The sequence below is a fragment of the Bos mutus genome, chromosome X (assembly GCF_027580195.1).
Source record: "Bos mutus isolate GX-2022 chromosome X, NWIPB_WYAK_1.1, whole genome shotgun sequence".
Classification (NCBI taxonomy): domain Eukaryota; kingdom Metazoa; phylum Chordata; class Mammalia; order Artiodactyla; family Bovidae; genus Bos; species Bos mutus.
Window position 1 is genome coordinate 30,631,616 of NC_091646.1, and position 15,156 is coordinate 30,646,771.

Consider the following 15,156-nt stretch of genomic DNA (forward strand, 5'->3'; position numbering starts at 1 on the left):
ATTTCAACCATTCTATCTTCTACCTCACTAATCCTATCTTCCACCTCTGTTATTCTACTATTTGTTCCCTCCGGAGTGTTTTTTTATCTCATTTTTTGCATTCTTCATTATATATTGACTCTTTTTTATTTCTTCTAGGTCCTTGTTAAACCTTTCTTGCATCTTCTCCATCCTTGTCTCCAGGCTATTTATCTGTGTTTCCATTTTGTTTTCAAGTTTTTGGATCATTTTCTCTATCATTATTCAGAATTCTTTATCAGGTAGATTTCCTATCTCTTCCTCTTTTGTTTGGTTTGGTGGGTATTTATCCTGTTCCTTTACCTGCAGGGTATTCCTCTGTCTTCGTCTTGTTTATATTGCTGTGTTTGGGGTGGCCTTTCTGTATTCTGGCAGTTTGTGGAGTTCTATTTATTGTGGAGTTTCCTAGCTGTGGGTGGGGTTGTACAGGTGGCTTGTCAAGGTTTCCTGGTTAGGGAAGTTGTGTCAGTGTTCTGGTGGGTGGAGCTGGATTTCTTCTCTCTGGAGTTCAATGAAGTGTCCAGTAATGAGTTATGAGATGTCAATGGGTTTGGAGTGACTTTGTGCAGCCTGTATATTGAAGCTCAGGGCTGTGTCCCTGTGTTGCTGGAGAATTTGCATGGTATGTCTTGCTCTGGAACTTGTTGGCCCTTGGGTGGTTCTTGGTTTCAGTATAGGTATGGAGGCGTTTGATGAGCTCCTGTCGATTAATGTTCCCTGGAATCAGGAGTACTCTGGTGTTCTCAGGATTTGGACTTAAGCCTCCTGCTTCTGGTTTTCAGTCTTATTCTTGAAGTAGCCTCAAGACTTCTCCATCTGTACAGCACCATTTATAAAACATCCAGGTTAAAGATGAAAAGTTTCTCCACAGTGAGGGAAACCCAGAGAGGTTCACAGAGTTACATGGAGAAGAGAAGAGGGAGGAGGGAGATAGAGGTGACCAGGATGAGATGAGGTGGAATCAAAAGAGGAGAGAGCAAGCTAGCCAGTAACCACTTCCTTATGTGTGCTCCACAGTCTGGACCACTCAAAGATGTTCAAGGAGTTATACAGAGAAGAGAAGAGGGAGGAAGGAGACAGAGGTGGCAGGAGGATAAAGAGGGGAATCAAAAGAAGAGAGATCCAGCCAGTAATTAGTTTCCTAAGTGTTCTCCACTGTCCGGAACACACAAAGAGATTCACAGAGTTGGGTAGAGAAGAGAAGGGAGAGGGAGGAAATAGAGGCGACCTGGTGGAGGAAAAGGAGAATCCAGAGGGGGAGAGAGCAGTCAAGCCAGTAATCTCGCTGCCAAGTAAAAATGGGTACTGACGATTGGGTTCTTAAAGGTACAAAATTGATAACAAATACCAAAAAGCAAAGATTAAAAATCTAGAGTAGAGGTTGGATTTTCAAAAATAAAATATTAAAGAAAAAAAAAAAAAACAGTCACATAAATTATATAATATATATATATATGAAATTTGTTTTAAAAAATAGGGTCTCTCTTTTTTTTTTTTTTTTTTGCAAAAGTAATAGTTGGTTATAAAAATTAAAATTAAAGAAGTAATAGAGGATTTAAAAATAAAAAAATAAAGAAGATTGTAAAAATAAAAATATATCTAGGACTTTCTCTGGTGTTGCTGTGGGCAGAGTGGGGGTCAGTTCATTTTCGGATAGTTCCTTGGTCTGGCTTATATTTCTCCAGATCTATAGGCCCCTTCCTATGTAGTCAGTACTAACTACACGGTTTTAATCTATTGCACCTGTCACTTCCAAGGCGGGTCCCTCTGTTTTAGCTTCTTCTGTTTGCTGGTCTCTTCAGTGTCTAATTTCCGCCCTGGCACAAGGGGGCGGTGGTGGACACTTTTTTAGGCTCACTTGTTCAGTCGTGCTGTGGGGAGGGAGGGATGCCACAAACAAATATATCTGGCTTGTGTGGGGAGTGCTCCCAGTGTCTTGGCCACACTGGGTTTGCCCCTGCTCATGGCATGTGTGCTTTCCCCATTTACACAGATTAGGTTCTAGGTTGCTGTGCCGGGAATTGTCTGAGGCTGGCCCTGGGTTGTATGCACTTCCCAGGTCTAAGCCACTCAGGTTCAGGTACTTGCGTAGTCCTCAGAGGCGCAGACTCGGTTGGGCCTGTGTTTTGTGCCCTTCCCAAGTCCGAGCCGCTCAGGTGACCAGGTGTTTGGCGAAGGTGGTCGCTGTGACTTATCACCTCCCCTGTCCCTACCGCTTGGTTTTCTGGGTGTACAACTGGCGCACCTTCTCAGGTGGATGTTGACTGTCCAGAATCCCAAGAAATCTTGGTTAGCAATGAAGCCTGCTTGCAGTTTGGTAGACGATGCCTCTCTGAGGCCACGATTGCCCCCTTCTGGCTCTGGCTGCCCTCGCCTGCCTGTCACCGGAGGGGGATGGGCTGGTCTGCAGCCGGCTAGCTCTGTTCAGTCCTTTGTTCTGTGAGCGGGCCTGACAGTGTCTTGCTGCTGCTACTGCTAAGTCGCTTCAGTCGTGTCCGACTCTGTGCGACCCCATAGACGGTAGCCCACCAGGCTCCCCCGTCCCTGGGATTCTCCAGGCAAGAATACTGGAGTGGGTTTCCATTTCCTTCTCCAATGCATGAAAGTGAAAAGTGAAAGTGAAGTCGCTCAGTCGTGTCCGACTCTTAGCGACCCCATGGACAGCAGCCTACCAGGCTCCTCCATCCATGGGATTTTCCAGGCAAGAGTACTGGAGTGGGGTGCCATTGCCTTCTCCGGTTAGGGCTTTTCGTGTGGTATCTATCCCACAGTCTGGTTTGCTAGCCCAAGTTAGCTCCCTCAGATTGCCCTCGGGGCATTCAGGCCCTGTCCTTACTCTAAGCAATGCAGCCCGTGCCTCCCTGCCCAGCCCCTGCTTGCTTGTGGCGGATGCAGGCATCTGCGCTGTTTCTCCGCTGGGGGAGTTACCAATGGGCATGTAATCTGTGGGTTTTAATTATTTATTTATTTTTCTTCCCAGTTATGTTGCCCTCTGTGGTTCCAAGGCTTGCCACAGACTCGGCAGTGAGAGTGTTTCCTGGTGTTTGAAAACTTTTTGCTTTTTAAGACTCCCTTCCCAGGACGGAGCTCTGTCCCTACCTCTTTTGACTCTCTTTTTATCTTTTATGTTTTTCCCTACCTCCTTTCGAAGACAGTGGGCTGCTTTTATGGGTGCCTGATGTCCTCTGCTGGCATTCAGAAGTTGTTTTGTGGAATTTACTCAGCATTCTTTTGATGAATTTGTGGGTGAGAAAGTGGTTTCCCTGTTCTATTCCTCCACCATCTTAGGACTGCCCCCGTCCTTTAGCTTTTTAAGTTACAGTGTTTTCATATACCTGAGTCCTAAAGGAATTCAGATGAAGTCTAGGGGAAATCAGAAGAGAATCTAAAAGAGACACTACAAAAATCTTTGTATTTTTGCTTTATATTCATTCTCAGCTAGATTTATATTCGTTCTCAGCTAGATTTACATTCATTCTCTGCTAGATTTTTAAAATGTCAGTCAGAAGATTACAAATTTCATGGACTAATAAAAAACCAAGGTTGATATTCAGTGCCATGGCTCAAAGTATAGGGACCACAAAACATAGTTTTAAGAGTACAAATAGTTTTTAAGAGTACAAACTTTCTAGCATAAGTTCTGGAGGTCTAATAATGTACAGCAATGTGATGATAGTTAATAATGCCATACTCGAAGTTTGCTAAGTTTGTCCATTCTTACTACACAGACACATACACACACACCAAAGATACTTATGTGAGGTGATGGATGTGTTAATTAATTTTATGTGGTTATCATTTTGTAGCTTATACGTATATAAAATGTATAGAATTTTATTTGTCACTTATACCACAAGAAAGAAAAAAATAGAAATTTATTTAGGGAAAAAAACAGAACTCCCACCCGAACCCCACAGTAGATGATTTTCATTGTAAAGTGAAGTTTAGCATTAATAATAAAGGTTAAAGAACGGGTCTGGGGAGGAAGTGCCAGATGGGCCATCCAGAAGCAAAACAGTAGTATTGTCCCTGTGAATCTTCCATCATTAGAGCTCCTTTTCTGCCTCTCAGGGGTTAAGGCTTCTAAGGATTGATATCTAGGTTTAATTCTAGGACATGCTTTGGGAATAATGAAAAACATTAAGTTCTACAGGGTGACTGAACTTTAGTTAAAATCTAGTCTGCCACCTGGATACCTACAAGGCTCATTTGCTAGTTTTTTTGTTGTCCAGCTACAGTGACTAGCAAATAAATCAGGCACATCAGATCAGCAGAGACTGTGGATCAATTCTGCTTTTCCAAGAAATGAAGTCCTAGGAGATGTTTTGTCCTTTTAGTGGAAGTCAGACTGAGGCTGCAGTTCTTTTTGCCTGTCATGGAGTGGAAGTAGCCATGGACAGTTAAAGTTATTGTGAACCAGCACTTTAAAAATGCCAGACACTTGGAATTCATTTATTTTGTAAGTGCTTTCATAGGTCATTACCCATTCTTTACCCCTTTGAAACCATTTAAGATATGCTAGGATTGGTAATCGGAGAAAGCAATGGCACCCCACTCCAGTACTCTTGCCTGGAAAATCCCATGGATGGAGGAGCCTGGTAGGCTGCTGTCCATGGGGTCGCTAAGAGTTGGACATGACTGAGCGACTTCACTTTCACTTTTCACGTTCATGCATTGGAGAAGGAAATGGCAACCTACTCCAGTGTTCTTGCCTGGAGAATCCCAGGGATGGCAGAGCCTGGTGGGCTGCTGTCTATGGGGTCACACAGAGTCGGACACGACTGAAGTGACTTAGCAGCAGTAGCAGCAGCAGTAGCAGCAGCAGCAGCAGGATTGGTAAGCCTCACACAAAATTCACTTTGGACATTGAATAAGTTGGATTTTTTTGAGCAGTATTTATTCTCTAAGATTCTAGGACTCCTGGGGACCACATCCCTTTGATTTTTGACATTCAGAATTTCCATTTCTTCCATTCTGTCATCTGGGTGTATGAGACTGTGAACCTTGCAAAGAAGAGAGAGAGCTGTTAACATTAGTTTGTGCCAGCACTCTCACAATATATCTAAGTTCTCTATATTGTATTTTGTACTTTTGTACATTTAATTGGATTAAACAGGTACCCAGTGCTTTGTGTGTCTGGAGAAGATTTCTAGGTACTTTAATGTACAGAAAGCAGAATAAGAGTCCTATGGCCCGAGAAAGCTTACATTCTAATACACACAAGGCACAGTGTGTATCATAATCTTGAAAGGAAAGACTTTGGGGAGATCTGGGAAGACTTCTTAGAAAGGATGACATAAGACTAGAAGGCAGTCAGGTGTAGTTTTGAACTCTAATACTAGTTTCTTTGAATTCAAATTGCTGGTGTACCACTTACTCGTTGGATGATCTCGGGCTATCTTCTTGCGCCTGTTTCTTGAGGAACTCAGATGATAACATCAGATCAGACCTCACAGCAATGTTGTGAGAAACAAATAAGTTGCTTACTGTAGAGGTCAGGGCCTCTCCATTGGTCTGGGATAGCAGAGGACCCAGGGGGAGGGCTTAGGAGGAGGGTCAGGATTGGGTTGGTGGATTGGATCATGCTGTCTGAGAGGTGAGGATGGAGTAGAGTGGGACAAGAGTGTAGATGGATGAGGGGGATGTGGTTGCAGGGTTTGAGATGAAAGGGCCTGAACTTGAGGTCTGGTGTGGATGATCAACAGAAGCAGACAGGCATGAGCCCCAGTGCAGAGGCAGATGCTGATCAGACTGGCCCAAATGGGGGCAGAGAGACAAGAGAGTTATGGAGGGTACCTTGGCAACCTTCGTTTGCAGGACTAGATTGATGATGGTCATGCTTAGGAGTTTGGTCATACAACTGGGGTTTTTCTCTGCTAATATCTTGCAACCAAGGGAAGCAAATGTTGGGTTTGTTGATGAATGAGGAAGGGGCAGAAACAAACCTTAGGTCACCTCCTTGCTGTTGATCAGCCAGATTCCTAGGTAGCCTTGGGATTCAGGAGGACAGGGTTGTGGAAGGAACACTCAGTTTGACCGTGGATGAGGATGGATATTACTTAGAGACTTCATGTACAACCCAGGCAAAGGCTGGGTGATAGGATGTAGAGAGCTGTGTCCGAGTAGTGGGTGGCCAGAAAACTCAGAAGTGTCCCATTTATTCAGATGCTGTCTTCTCCAACAATTGGGCCTCCAAAATAGTTTAGAGAGCTTTCAGAGTAATCATCTCAGGATTTAATGAAAGAGAAATAAAGTGGGTGGTGTAGCAAGACCTTTTTACTGAGGTTTGAAAAGCAATGTAGGGGAGACGAGGCACATGTGCAAAGACTCATTTGAATCCCACTTCTGTCAGGTACTTACCTGTGTCCTGTGTCCTGTGTTGATATGCTTAGCCGTGTTTGACTCTTTGAGGTCCCATGGACTGTAGCTTTCCAGGCTCCTCTGTCCATGAGATTTTCCAGGCAAGTATACTGGAGTAGGTTGCCATTTCCTTCTCCAGGGTATCTTCCCAACCCAGGGATCGAACCTGCGTCTCTTGTGTCTCCTGTACTGGAAGGTAGATTCTTTACCACTAGCACCTCAGACAAATTACATCAGCTACAATCTTAAAACTTCTTTCCAGTTTTATTGAGATATAATAGGCATATAACATTGTGTAAGTTTAGGGGGTACAATATAACAATTATATATATTTATGAAATGATAACTTCAATACATTTAGTTAATACCTATCACCTCACATAGTTAAATTTTTTCCCCTTGTGACAAGAACTTTTAAGATCTACTCTCTGAGCAGATTTCAAATATACAATGCAGTATTGTTGACTATAATCACCATGCTGTAAATCACCTCCCTAAAACTTATTTACTAAAATGGGAAGTTTGTATGTTTTGACCACTGTCATTAATTTCCCCCTCCATCTCCTCTCCATGGCCCACCTCTGGCAACGCCTGATCTTGTTTCTATGAGGTTTGTTTGCTTGTTTGTTTTTAGATTCCACATATGAGTGGCATCATGCAGTATGTCTTTTTCTCTGTCTGATGTATTTCACTTAGCGTAATGCCTCAAGATCCATCCTTGTCAAAAACGGCAGGATTGCCTTCTGTGTTATGGCTGAATGATATTCCACGTGGCAAGTGAGAGTAATAGTACGTTATGCACTGGGCTGTTGTGAGGAATGAAGAGTGGTTCATGAAATACTGACACGAGCTATGTGTGAATAAACTCCATAAAATTGTGGCTCCACTCTGCTCGAGCCCTCAGCCTCTCCCAGCCCAACTCCTTGAGTCTTCTAGCCCAGTGCTTCTGCAAGGTCATTGTGCATCGGCACCACCTGGAGATCCAGCACCACAATTTATTTAGCAGGTCTGGTGCAGCCTGAGACTATGATTTCAGGTAGGACCCATTTTGCCGAGCTGGGAACCACATTTTAAAAAAAAAAAAATGTTTTTAGATTTTTTTTTTAAATGTGGACCATTTTTAAAGTCTTTATTGAACTTGTTACAGTATTGCTTCTGTTTTATGTTTTGGGGTTTTTTGGCCACAAGGCATGTGGGATCTTAGCTCCCTGACCAGGGATTGAATTTGTACCCCTTGCATTGGGAAGTCTGGATTTTGCAATCAATGGGACCTGGATTTAAATTCCAATTCTACATCTTTATAATTGTGTGAGTTTTGTTGAGTTCTTTAACCTTTATAAGTCTTAAGTATCCCAACTGTAATATCTGGATTATAATACTGACATGTCAAGGTTTTTGTGAGAATTAACATATAGAAAGTGGCACAGAGTAGCTACTCAAGAAGTGGTAGCTTTCATTAGAGATATATTAACAGCAGTGTAAAGTCAAAAGGACTGTTAGGAAGGTGCAATCTTCTGAGAGGGAAGCAATGGCAAAAACAAACAAAACAAAACAAAACTGGCACTACAGAGTGGTTTCTTGATACCACTTGTTGGGGCAAGAAGGAGAGAACCCTGAGATCAAGCCCCATGCAGTCAGCAAGCCGCAGAAATCTAACACGCCAGGGACTGGTGGTATTTCAGATCTGGATGTAGGGTTGGGCCATGAGGATACCTAATGGATGTCCCCATCATCAGCAATGTCAGGGGAAAGAGCCTGGCTCCGTAGTGGTACCAAGCTGCACAGAAGCCTCATTTTCCCTTAGCAAAGCACAGCTGCCCCTCTGTAGCAATGGAGGAGGGGGGTGATCAGATTGACGCTTCCTGGGCGTCTTTCTGAGCACCAAGACAAGGATATTGGCCAGAAAACGTACTTGAAGTCTGGGACCATAATGTAAAGATGAACTAGTAAAGATGCTGTGGGATTGGATGGAGGCGGGGAGATTCACAGAGAGGAAAGGATAGCAGTCAAGTGGCTGGAATGAACTGGAGGAAGGTGAAGAGGAGGGCTCCTAAATGTGCCACAGAAAGGGCAATGGTAGAGAGTGGTCAGGGGACATTGCTGGGGAGGAGGCAAAGGAAAACGTCCCGGTGGTTTCCAGTAATCCCTAATATACCATCATGAAAAATACTCTTTCACAGAGAGAGAGAGCATGCACAGCTCTTCACCCTTCCACACCCCTGAAGGGGCTGAAGTTAACTAGTTAGTAAGCACTCAGTCACTAAGGAAAAACTGCCTTCTCTGTGGGGTTCCCTGAATCCCCTGCAGTTCCTGGGAGGCCTCATGAGCTAGTCAAGCGGATTTAGTCTTGTGTTAGCAGCAAGCTGAACTCCACTGGGCTTTCCCCCACCTTCCTCCTGCCAGTCTGACAGAGACAAGGAAGCCCCTGTGACCTACACCGTGCAATAATGGCCAGAAAGTGTTTGGCTTGTGTAAACATCTTTTCAAATGTTTATGTGGAATTGGAAAGAAAACCAGAGAGAGTCTGAAGAAAAGCAGAATGTAGAGGTGAATGCATCTTTGGCTCTAACTGTGGTTTCCATGTATTTGTTTCTTTTTCAAGTAAAAAGCTTCAAGTATTTTAAATGACATTCACAACATTATTGTGGAAGACAATCACGAAGTGTATTTGGAGTTATAAAATTTGCTGCGCATCATCAGGGATCAACTCTAGTCTTTCTACAGACACACGCATTTTTCTATAAACAATTGCTCAAAAAAGTGGTCTTTCAAATTTCAGTAGAATGCTGTTTTTTTTTTTTTTAAGTTTATAGGAAGAAATGCATGATGGCATGCTTCATCAATTTGAAGTTATCTTCTCTCACTTGTATAAGGTTTATTAAATATATTTAATCAGTGAGGATGAATGAAATTTTTACAATTCTCATGTAGACAATAATGTCATTAAATGTGTATGGCATAAATACATCAGCCCAGTCGGTGGGATTTTCCAATTTATTTTCAATCAAAACTTTCTTCAAAAATTATAACTCACAAGATTATATGTCATCACTTGTTCATCCATCTGAAGGGAACATAATTTTCCAATTGTTAAAGTCAAGAATGGAAATTAACCTACAGTGAATTATGCAGTATGTGTACCACATACCATGCCAAATAAGCCAGGAAGGGCAAGTGGCAAAGCCACGCTGCAAAAGAGACCCAGAAACAGAATCAGGCTTCCTGATTCCGTCAGGGTCTCCCTAAAGAGTGGCTTTTCTTTTCTTGAACATGAGTTCCTCCACAGGCTCTCCCTGCATCAGCCAGAGTGCTTACCTGGGTGAGGTGGTGGACAAGCCAGTCAATGAAGACAATGAGCCCCATAGCACAGGTGCACACACAGCAACAGGTCAAAGGTCCACTCCTTCTGAGATTGAAGCTGAGGTCTGTTCTCAGCATATCTTGTGTCCCCTTCTGAGGACAGTGTCAGGTCAACTGTGTCCATTGTTGTATTCCTAGCATCCCACACTGAATAAATGTTTGGTGAATAAAAAAAAAATGAATGAAAAAACACCAAGTTCTGCCTGCCAAAATGCTGGTGAACAACTCTCACCCAGTTAATCCTGTTCCTAAAAGACAGACTGGCTAAAAAAAAAAAAAAAGGCAAACTCAGATCTGCAGAGAAATCTAAAAGTCTCAAAGTGTATCTCTTACTGGTTTTGCACTTTGAGGGAATGTTGTCTCCAGGTCTCTTACCCTGAGGCAGTGAGGAATACTAAAAGGCAAAAGGTTCTTCCATCCTTCACCATTCTGACAGAATAGTTCAAGTTTCTGTACGGTGTAGTAAAAACTGGCACTGAAAGAGATCTGCAACTCATTAAATTCCTAATCCTAGTCTTACTTCAATTGCGACTGTGGATTGTCTATATACCCCTCTGAAATTTTGCAATCCATTTAATCCCTGTCCGCACTATTCCTTAGAAGCACGCTGATTTACGGCTGGTATCTATATAAATTCACTGACTCAAGGCCAGGGAATAAGCACTGCAGGACAAGAAGCTTCACAGAAGGCAGTACCAAAGATTGTTGTGTAATGGACACAGACACCTTCAACCAGTGGGTGGAAAGAACATCACAGGCAGAAAACAGAGCCTGAGTAAGGGCACCAAGGTGAAACGTCATGGTTACATCAAATGGTCCTTACTGCTTCCTAGCATGTGATCTTGGGCGAGTTACTTAACTGTTTTGAGCCTCTGTGTCCTCATCTGTAAAATAAGAATAATACTAGCACCATTTCACAGGGCTGTTGCAAAAATTCACAGGCATACTGGATATCAAAGTGCCCACCCGAGTGCCAGATACAGAGTAAGACCACAATAAATGCCTATAAACAAAGTGTGATAAGAGACAGAAAGCAGAATAGTGGTTATCAGCTGCTACTGCTAAGTCGCTTCAGTCGTGTCCAACTCTGTGAGACCCCGTAGATGGCAGCCCACCAGGCTCCCCCGTCCCTGGGATTCTCCAGGCAAGAACACTGGAGTGGGTCACCATTTCCTTCTCCAATGCATGAAAGTGAGAAGTGAAAATGAAGTCTCTCAGTCGTGTCCGACTCTTAGCGACCCCATGGACTGCAGCCCACCAGGCTCCTCCATCCATGGGGTTTGCCAGGCAAGAGTACTGGAGTGGGGTGCCATTGCCTTCTCCGTGGTTACCAGGGACACAGTTTAATAGGGACAAGGTTTTAGTTTGGGACGATGTAAAACTTCTGGAAATGAAGTGTGGTAATGGTTGCATGCTGTGATTCATGGGGTCGCAAAGAGTCGGACATGACTGAGCGACTGAACTGAACTGAATGGTTGCATAGCAATGTGTATGTATTTAATGCCACTCAACTGTGGGCTTACAAATGTTAACTGTTTAACACTGTTTAACACACTGTTTAACACTGGTTCTCATATTATTTTTTTGTTTTGTTTTATTTATTTATTGGCTACACTGGGTCTTCGTTGCTGCATGGGCTTTTCTCTAGTTGCACAGAGTAGGAGTTGCTCTCTAGTTGCAGTGCTCAGGCTTCTCAATGAGGCAGCCTCTCTTGTTGCAGAGCACAGGTGCTAGAGCACAGATTCAATAGTTTCGGTGCACAGGCTCAGTTGCTCCATGGCATGTGGGGTCTTCTTGGACCAGGGGTCGAACCTATGTCTCCTCCATTGGCAGGCAGATTCTTTACCACTGAACTATCAGGGAAGCCCTCTTGTATTATTTTTGAGAGGTGTTTCTTAATTTTGAATGCCACACATACTAATTAGAGCAGACTTTAAACATGCAAAAAAAAAAAAAAATTTACCTCCCAAAATTTCATCATCCAAAGACACCTCTGAATGTTTTTTTTTTCTCCTAGTCCTGTTTTCTGCACAGTATTTTATTTGTTCATCTGTATATCATGGTTTAAATGATTGGACTGATATATATTATACAACATTGTTACCTTTTCCAGCTAGTATTATAATAATTTTTTCATAATATAGATTCTTCACAAACATACTTTCCAGTGGCCTCTGCACTGGTTAAAAACCATATGAAAAGGTCACTGGAGAGCGTCACAAATGCTGAGACTTTCCATGAAATAAGAAACGCAGTCTTGGGAGGATGGGTAAAGGGAGTTTGAACTCCTAGTCCCAGGCAAATATTACCCTATTTCAAATTGAAGAATGCAACCAGTATAGACATTCTACATGGAACTTCATTAAATTTCAACTGTGGGAGAGGGAGAGGGTGGGATGATTTGGGAGAATGGCATTGAAATATGTATAATATCATATATGAAATGAGTTGCCAGTCCAGGTTCGATGCACGATACTGGATGCTTGGGGCTGGTGCACTGGGACGACCCAGAGGGATGGTATGGGGAGGGAGGAGGGAGGAGGGTTCAGGATGGGGAACACATATATACCTGTGGCGGATTCATTTTGATATATGGCAAAACCAATACAATATTGTAAAGTTAAAAAATAAAATTGAATTAAAAAAAAAGTTTCAACTGTGTAACTCCTCAGGCAGAACAGGCCGAGGTGGCTGAGTCCTTGAATCTATCTGAATTGGTGGAGAGTTTGTTGGAAAGGTCATCAACCCTGAGATGTGTAAGAAAATTCCTTAGTGTTGTAGTCCTTATGCACAGGCTTTCTTCTCCCCTAGGTGTGCATCCAGAAAAAGTCCTGCTCTCGCTGCTCTGCTTCCCTTACTGCAGTGTTAAAATGCTGAGACTCTTTAAAGATGTCCAGGGATGATGGGAGACTGAACACAGTGGGCCTAGCTGAGTTGTCCAGTAGTTCTCAGGACGTGTTCACTTTGTCATTCAAGATTAAGACTTTAGTGTCATTTAGTCCTAAACTGTTTCTGCACATGTTATGTGTGTCACATGGGCCCCAGACATGGCCCCTGCAACGTGCTGCAAGAGCATTAGCAGCAGAAGCCTAGATTGGATCAGCAGAAGCCTAGACTGACATCCATAGACTGGTACTTCCCTGGAGCTGAACTGTGACTGTGTTGACTTATTTGCTTTTGGCAGTTATAAGACTGTGAAACAGAATGAAGATTTCTTTGACTATAAATCTTATCCCAACTGAACATTGACGACCTATGCTATCCTAATCATCATACTAGAAAGTATCTGCATCAGTGATTCTCAACCACAGAGAGTAATCATAATCCATCTACTCAGTGTGTTCTCTTGTGAACTAAAACAAAATGTGTGTGTATCTGTGTACACACACCAGAAAATTGGAAGTGGCTTTGCCTCCCCAAAAGAGGAAATCTTTGCAAGTATGACTCACTTGACTTTTTTGATCTTTGTGGTTCAGATGGTAAAGAATCTGCTTACCAATGCAGGAGATTCGAGTTCTATCTCTGGGTCAAAAAGATCCCCTGGAGAAGGGAATGGAAACCCACTCCAGAATTCTTGTCTGGAGAATCTCATGGACAGAGGAGCCTGCCGGGCTTTAGTCCATGGGGTCTCAAAGAGTCAGACACGACTGAGCAACTTTCACAAAATTTGATGAGATTTTTTTTTTAGGTGATTTCCCATTGACTTTGGAAAAAGCCACTCAACACACAACTCGGCTATTCTGAAAGAAAATAATTATTACATTGCATAGGAAAATACTTTGCTGGCTACTTTTGGCCTTCTTTTTTTCATTCTTTGTGTATTCTTTTCCCTGTGTCAGTTTCTAAGTCTTTGTTTTAGAATGAATTACTGAGTGGAACAGATCAGTAATTAACAGGTGCCTGGAACGACCTTGTCCAGTGATTAAGGGAAGTCATTGAATATTTAGCAGTGTGGGTTTTAAAAAAAAAAAAAATAATAACATTTATTTAGCATTCAGAATTTACCACTATGCCAAAAAGACATGTTCATGTAACATGTAACAAGTGACATGTTCATTCAATCTTTACAACAAGCCTGTGAAATGGTGGGTACTATTATTATCCCCTTTTCTAAGCAAGGAGATTGAAACTTAGTTTAACTTGCCTAATCAATAGTGGAGACAGTATGAAATACTGCCCCTTATATAATCTGAGAATATATTTGGAGATTCTGGCAGGAAAATTTTTTTAATATATTTTTTTATTGAAGGATGATTGCTTTACAGAATTTTGTTGTTTTCTGTCAAACCTCAAAATGAATCAGCATAGGTATATATACATCCCCTCCCTTTTGAAACTCCCTCCCATCTCCCTCCCCATCCCACCCCTCTAGGTTGATAGAGAGCCCCTGTTTGATTTTCCTGAGCCATACAGCAAATTCCCATTGGCTATCTATTTTACATATGGTAATGTAAGTTTCCATGTTACTCTTTCCATACATATCACCCTCTCCTCCCCTCTCCCCATGTCCATAAGTCTTTCCTCCATGTCCGTTTCTTCATTGCTGCCCTGTAAATAAATTCTTCAGTACCATTTTCTAGATTCTGTATATATGAATTAGAATACAATATTCGTCTTTCTCTTTCTGACACATTTCACTCTGTATAATAGGTTCTAGGTTCATCCACCTCATCACAACTGACTCAAATATTTTCCTATTTATGGCTGAGTAATATTCCATTGTGTATATGTACCACAAATTGTTTATCCATTCAAAAAATATGGAACACTTCAAGAATTTGCATGTCATCCTTGCACAGGGGTCATGCCAATCTTCTTTGTATCTTTCCAATTTTAGTACATGTGCTGCTGAAGTGAGCACTGGCAGGAAAATTTAATGGTGTGCTTTGAGTGTCTTCTCTGTGTGGAGCTGGGTGCTGTTTGGAAATAACAAAGATATATAAAGCATGACTATTGTATGTATGTATTTATTTATTTTGGCAGAGCCTTAACCACTGGACTGCCAGGCAAGTCACCCAACTCTTCTGTTATTGAAGTATTTTTATTTATTTATTTTATTTTTTTAGACTTGTGTATTTAAATAGCTTGCAACAAACTTTATTCCCCATATATAGAAAGGGCTATATGAAAACACACATACACACATACTCTATGGTTCAGTTCAGTTCAGATCAGTTCAGTCACTCAGTCTTGTCCAGCTCTTTGTGACCCCATGGACTGCAGCATGCCAGGCTTTCCTGTCCATCATCAACTCCCAGAGTTTACTCAAACTCATGTCCATTGAGTCAGTGATGCCATCCAACTATCTTATCCTCTGTCATTCCCTTCTCCTCCCACGTTCAATCTTTCCCAGCACCAGGGTCTTTTCAAATGAGTCAGTTCTTCACATCAGGTGGGCAAAGCATTGGAGTTTCAGCT

The 15,156-nt window shown here is 42.3% G+C and overlaps 1 protein-coding gene and 1 non-coding gene across 2 annotated transcripts in view; one reads left to right on the forward strand and one right to left on the reverse strand.

Moving 5' to 3' along the window:
• PASD1 (PAS domain containing repressor 1) overlaps positions 1–15,156 on the forward strand; it is a 107,681-nt gene that overhangs the window by 26,553 nt on the left and 65,972 nt on the right. The window lies entirely within an intron of this gene.
• Positions 14,493–14,599, reverse strand: LOC138986601 (U6 spliceosomal RNA). The gene has a single exon (XR_011463405.1). It is a non-coding gene; the product is annotated as a U6 spliceosomal RNA (small nuclear RNA).